The sequence below is a fragment of the Ostrea edulis genome, chromosome 1, assembly GCF_947568905.1.
Source record: "Ostrea edulis chromosome 1, xbOstEdul1.1, whole genome shotgun sequence".
Lineage (NCBI taxonomy): Eukaryota > Metazoa > Mollusca > Bivalvia > Ostreida > Ostreidae > Ostrea > Ostrea edulis.
Window position 1 is genome coordinate 30862036 of NC_079164.1, and position 6243 is coordinate 30868278.

Below are 6243 nucleotides of genomic sequence, written 5' to 3' on the forward strand. Positions count from 1 at the left end.
AGCTGATTTGCATTCAATCAAATCTAGCCTACGTTCCACTGTCATAAATTTTGAAGAAATAGAAGCCTCAAGTTTCTGAATAGAGGAAACCAAACATTTAATTTCGTCCTTATTGGAGGACTCAATTAAGTTTGGTTTACTAACAAAACCTTCCCTGTCCACACAGGTTGAGTCGAGTAGGGATAAGGTGGCACAGAATACATGGGATGAGGAAATTTAGCTGGCCACCTAGACCGATAAAACGTATCCCTACGATTACCCGAAGGAAAACTCTCAGGGCGAGAACTAGCCACCGGACTACCAGGAGGTCGCGTAATAGTAGAGGTAACTCTAATTTGACCTAGCGAAGTAACCGGGGTAGGAGGAATTCCTGGGGAATCCATGACATTCCCATAAGAAAGAAAAGGGTCAGATTCCATGGGACCAAAACTTCTAGAGTCAACAGATTCCCAGTACTCGCCCTCTACAGCAATAAAAGGTAATTTAACATTTTCACCTTCATTCGCCATATTGCTTAATAATGTAATAAAGTAATATCAAAAACTACCATGCAATACTTAGCCAAAATTAGCAAGTAGAAAAAATTCTTTTCCTCCTCGAGAAAAACGTGACTGCACTCCACAACGGCGGAAAAGAAAAGATGATACCGGATGTTGGTTTCTGAGCATGTCAGAGGTGGCGGGTCACGAAGGGTGCTTTTTTGTTTACATGGGGTTTTTTTTTCGATACAAGACTGCAAGCAGGTGAATATCTAAATTTATAAAGGTAACGTATTTATTGTGATAAATTTAGCTCCGCCCCTTACTTAACTTACCTGAGGAAAACCGACCGATTGAAAACCTCGGCCTTTAAGGACAATAGATGACTACAAATAGCTGGAAAACCCCATGTCTATTGTTCTCGAATACAATAAAAGGGGTCATATGACATCCTTGGTTATTTTTAGATATTGTTCTCGAGAACAATAGATGGGGTTACACGACATCCTTGACTTACTTATAGGATCGTTGGATCGAAGATCAAAGTGATTGTTTAGGGAGACTAAACAATGAACATATTCTTGACAACAATGGAAAAAACTAAAAATAGTTGGAAAATCCATGCCAGATTCAATGAGGGTATTGTCCCAGACAACAAAGAAACGCGATTCCTAATCGTCAATTATGAATTGTACTGTGAAGAATTACAAAGGGTCCTTTAGCGGTGTTTTTCCGTTCCCCGTTTGGGTTTCCAATACAACAAAGGCCAAAAGACTAGGGTTCCTTTGTGGGACTTTTAAAACGTGACATTTAAATAACCTTCACACACCACTGATCTCTGTCGTCCCTATTGTAAAGTTCTTTAATCCTGGGTATAAAGTTGATGTGATTTAACTAGTTATGGGAAGAGTCTATCGATAAACGTTACGACTAATCAAATTCTATGTCCACCGTGTATGATATGTGTTCTGATGTATGTATTATAGCACAAAGGATCGTTTCGGATCCTTAATCGGTGGTTTTACCTTTCCCGTTCTCGTTTGAAAGCCATATCTGGGACATTTACATAACCTTCACGCTGCAGTGATTCCTATCTTCGGATAATAAATAATAGTAAACTTCTCTAGTCAAGTGTAGAAAACTTGATAATTTGATATGTTGATTATGTTCTGTTGTAAATATAACTATGAATACTGACTCGTGATATTTGACACCGTGTAGCGATAACCATTGACAGATCAAAGTTTTGAAGTATACATTGTATTTTCATCCATGCTTGTCATTCCTTGCTTACCACTGAACACTTATATGTATTATATGAACACTCCGAATCGAGTATTCCATCCACTGTGTGGTTTTGATACTAGAGTGTACGGAAGTTTGATGTGCCATTATGACTTGAGGGAGATACTTATCCCAAGTTTTCTGGTTGTGCTCACAGTACATTGTCAACATGGTAGCTAAAGTCCGATTGAAGCGTTCCACACTACCATTAGTTTGAGGTCTCATACTACTTGTCCTAGTTTTATCAATATGGAGCTCACACATCTTTTTAAAAGCATTTGACTCAAAGTTTCTTCCTTGATCAGAGTGGACTTGTAAAGGTGTACCAAAACGACAGACTACTTCGTTGACAACAGTCATTATAACAGTTTCAGCTTCTTGATCTGGCTTTGGTCCATTTAGTGAAACAATAAATCATAACCAGAATGTATTTGTTGCCTTTTGTAGACTCAGGAAGGGGTCTCAGAATATCTAGAACTATCCTTTCCATTGGCTCTCCGACCATGTACTGTCCTAGTGGTGCTCTGTTTTACTTTTGACTGGATTTACGGGCAGCACAAAAATCAAATCTTTTGCAATATTTTGAAATTTCTTTTGACATTGATGACCAATACAATTAATTTTTTATGCGTGATGTGGTCTTCTCAGCTTCAGGGTTGGCTCTCGTGGGAACATCATGAAAATAATGAATAACCTCTGATTTCTTCTGTTTTGGGACAACTACATGTAATATGATCTTGTTGGTATCTGTATCTTGGAACTCTCTGTATAACAGACTATTGATTACTTTAAGTTAATCCCATTGTCTCCACAAGGTTTTGAATGCCTCAGAATTGTGTGATATGACATCCCATTTTGGTCTTCCAGAACCATCTGTCGAATTTCATCCCCCACCCCTCTAGTAATACATGTACTTGGTTTCTGAATTGGCATTGAGCTATTTCTTTACTTCTGGTTGTCACTCTAATTGTTGGAATGGATTCCTGACCTTTAATTTTAGTGGATTTTTCAGTATCACTATCGTCACTGTCATCTTTGTTTTGTTGTTGTCTTAGAGAAGGCTTGCAAGGATTTCTCAACAAGGCGTCTGTATTTTGATGACTTCGCCCTGGACGGTGAGTAACTGTAATGTCATAAGTTTCAATCTCTTGAAGCCATCATACTGTTTGACCTGTGGGGTTCTTTAAGCTTCTGACCCAGCTGACAGCAGCATTATCAGTGCAAAGTAAAACTCTCTGGCCATAGAGGTAGGGATGAAACTTCCGAAGGACAGTGACAACAGCTAACAACTCTTTACGTGTGACACAATAGAATTGCTCATGGCGGTTCATCGCTTTACTCATGTAGGTAATGAACTCTTTCCTTGCCATCTTGATTCTGAGACAAACCTGCACCCAAAGCTTTATCACTGGCATCAGTATCCAGAGTAAATGTTAGTCCAGGTAATGGGAATCCCAGTAATGGTGAAGTTGTAAGAGCTGTTTTGAGGGTGTCAAATGCATTCTGACATTCAGGGGCCCATAGGAACTTTGTCTTTTTCTTGTATAAATCATGGAGTGTCTTTTTCTTGTATAAATCATGGAGTGTCTTTTTCTTGTATAAATCATGGAGGGGCTTTGCTATCTCTGCAAAATCCTTCACAAATCTTCTGTAGTAAGAGCAAAGTCCAAGGAATGAGTAATAGTTATTGTATATTTATTTCGGCACGAGTTTCCGCCCTTCGTCCAAATAAATCAAGATACACCGAAATAAATATTCAATACTTACTTGTATCATGACCAATTAGACATGTGATATCTGTCATGTGACCAGTGGTTATTGCATGATTTTTTAAATTACCTCAATGAAAAGTAAAGTTTTTGTCAGGTGATCGCTTGGGTATTTTCCTCTTCCCGCCATGCATGCTCATCGCGCACTTATCGCCCGATAGTGGGTGAGAGCGGATGTGCAGAATGTGTCTGATCAGAGCACCGAAACTATGATCATTGGCGATTTGTAACACGATTTGGGTTTACAGTTTTTATTCAATGATGACCATGAGGATTTTCTCACAAGCATGTGAGGATCACAAATTTTGTGAAATTAAACTGGGAGATGATAAAATGGATATCGACACGGCCGCGAGCCTAGATCTAGTGAATTCTAATTTGAACTTCACCATGTGTTGAAATGATCAGGTGGTGTTCAATAATTTATTTACAAACAAGTTAATGGTACAGGGATTTCAACAGTCTCGATTGAAGTCAGCATTTCGCAAATTCTATGGTCGTTATAACGATCTAGTTCGTCAATACAACCTCGCATTGGGTCAAATGCTGTCTGACGTGTTTCATACCGATTGTTAAGCCGTTCTTGGCACACTGATTTTGACTGCGGATAACTCCGTTTACCTGATCAGGATATGGAGCTCACGGCGGGTGTGACCGGTCAACAGGGGATGCTTACTCCTCCTAGGCACCTGATCCCACCTCTGGTGTGTCCAGGGGTCCGTGTTTGCCCAACTATCTATTTTGTACTGCTTGTAGGAGTTATGAGATTGATCACTGTTCGTTATCTTCACCTTGCACAGCACAGTTTTCAAAAATATGCAAATGATGGTTCCGCCCACTGGTGTATCTCCAGTTATTGTACACTGTTTATAAAGGAAAAACACCACAGCCCTGATACAATCTGATTGTCTTTCGTTCTTTGGAATTGGCCAGTTTTTGACAGCAGATATTTTCTCAGTATCTGTCTGGATACCCCGTGAGGAAGCTTTGTGACCTAAAAATTTGACTTGTTCTTGGAAGAATATACATTTTGATGGCTTGAGCTTTGAATTTGCTTTTTGAAGTCTTTTGAAAAATATTGGCCAAGTGCTGAAGGCCTTCATCAAAAGCTGAAATTATGTCATCCATATAGACTAGGCACTCAGTCCACTGTATACCTTTCAATACATTCTCCATCAATCGCTCAAATGTTTACTAGACCAAACGGCATGACTCGAAATTGAAAAAGTCCCAATATTGTGACAAATGCAGTCTTTTCTTTGTCCATTTCAGTCATCTCTATTTGCCAAAAGCCCCAATTGATGTCCATTGTTGAAAACCATTTGGCACCAGAGAGAATCAAGGCATTCATCTATACGGGGCAACGGATAGGCATCTTTCACAGTTTTTGCATTCAGCTGTCTGTAGTCAACACATGCTCTAGTGGCTCCATTCGGTTTAGCTACTAAAACTAGATTTGATGCCCAGACACTGGTGGAGGGTTCAATCACGCCTTTTTCTAACATTAGGACATGCCATATTCTTCCAAAGAGCTGATCCAAAATGTACGAAGTGATAAAAGTAGGCTTAATTAATCTCAAGTTAGGTAGCAGGGGACAGTTTCGCACTATAGGCCCGGTCAACTTTTTCAAAAAATGTATACAATAATTTTAGGATGCATATCAAATGTAGCCGAGTGCTTAATAAAAATGTTGATATACAACATGTAGCTGTCACCATGATTCCTAGCATATAGATGGGTGCAAATACGAAACTAAGACACGTGGTCAGTTGCTGAAGAAATTCCGGTGAAAACATGCAGGGTCTAGCAAAAGGTCTGTAGCTGTGAGGGAAGGTGGATGGCCCCATATGAGAGGTAGATTTTTGAGAAGGGCAGACAGGGTTGTTGATTGTGCTGATTGTGCACAGTGTCTAAATCCCCATGTTTGGTACTGTGATGGTGTGGGGGTGGTGCGGATTAGCCCAAATGAGGGAAAATCAAAGCAAAAAGGGGAACCTGCTCAGAGCATGTTTTGTGCACCAGCACCAGTATTTATATATTACATGTAATTTAGGGTCATAATTTATTAACTACACTAATATGAAATACAAGTATTGACATAAAAGGGAAATGTGATTTTTCATTAGTCTGTCATAATCTGACTTTGGTGTATACCCCCTATCCACATGTTTCAAAACCAAAGAAACTGTCCCCTGCCACCTTAACCCTATTACGTTGACAAATAGTAAAGCTAACTCGTACCCAGAGATATTCTATTTTAACTATGCATTAAGAATAAATAGTTTACAAAAGATAATAAGAAAGAACATCAACACACAAAAAAAAACCCCTAAAAATAAACTATGTAAATGAATGAACACTATTAAAATGAAAAAAGAAATGAACAAAATTTGAGAGAAAAATAATGTAAATAACAAGTTTGAATAAGTAAACAAAGTGCATCAACTCCAAACAAAAACAAAGAATAAGCAGCCTAGTAATTGAATCAACATCAGCATCTGCTCTACTCCTACTATTTTCCAAGAACAAGGAGCAATCCTCCAAACTCGGAGAAAATTTACAAGTCGCTTATTTTTAAAGGATTTTTGGGAGTTGAACTATGTTCAATCTCCCTGGGTCATCACGCACTTTTCTGCGCAGTAATTTGTATTGAGTTGTATAGTGGTCGTCAGCGGGGGTTCTGTGTCAGCTGATTTACTCCTAGGTAAAT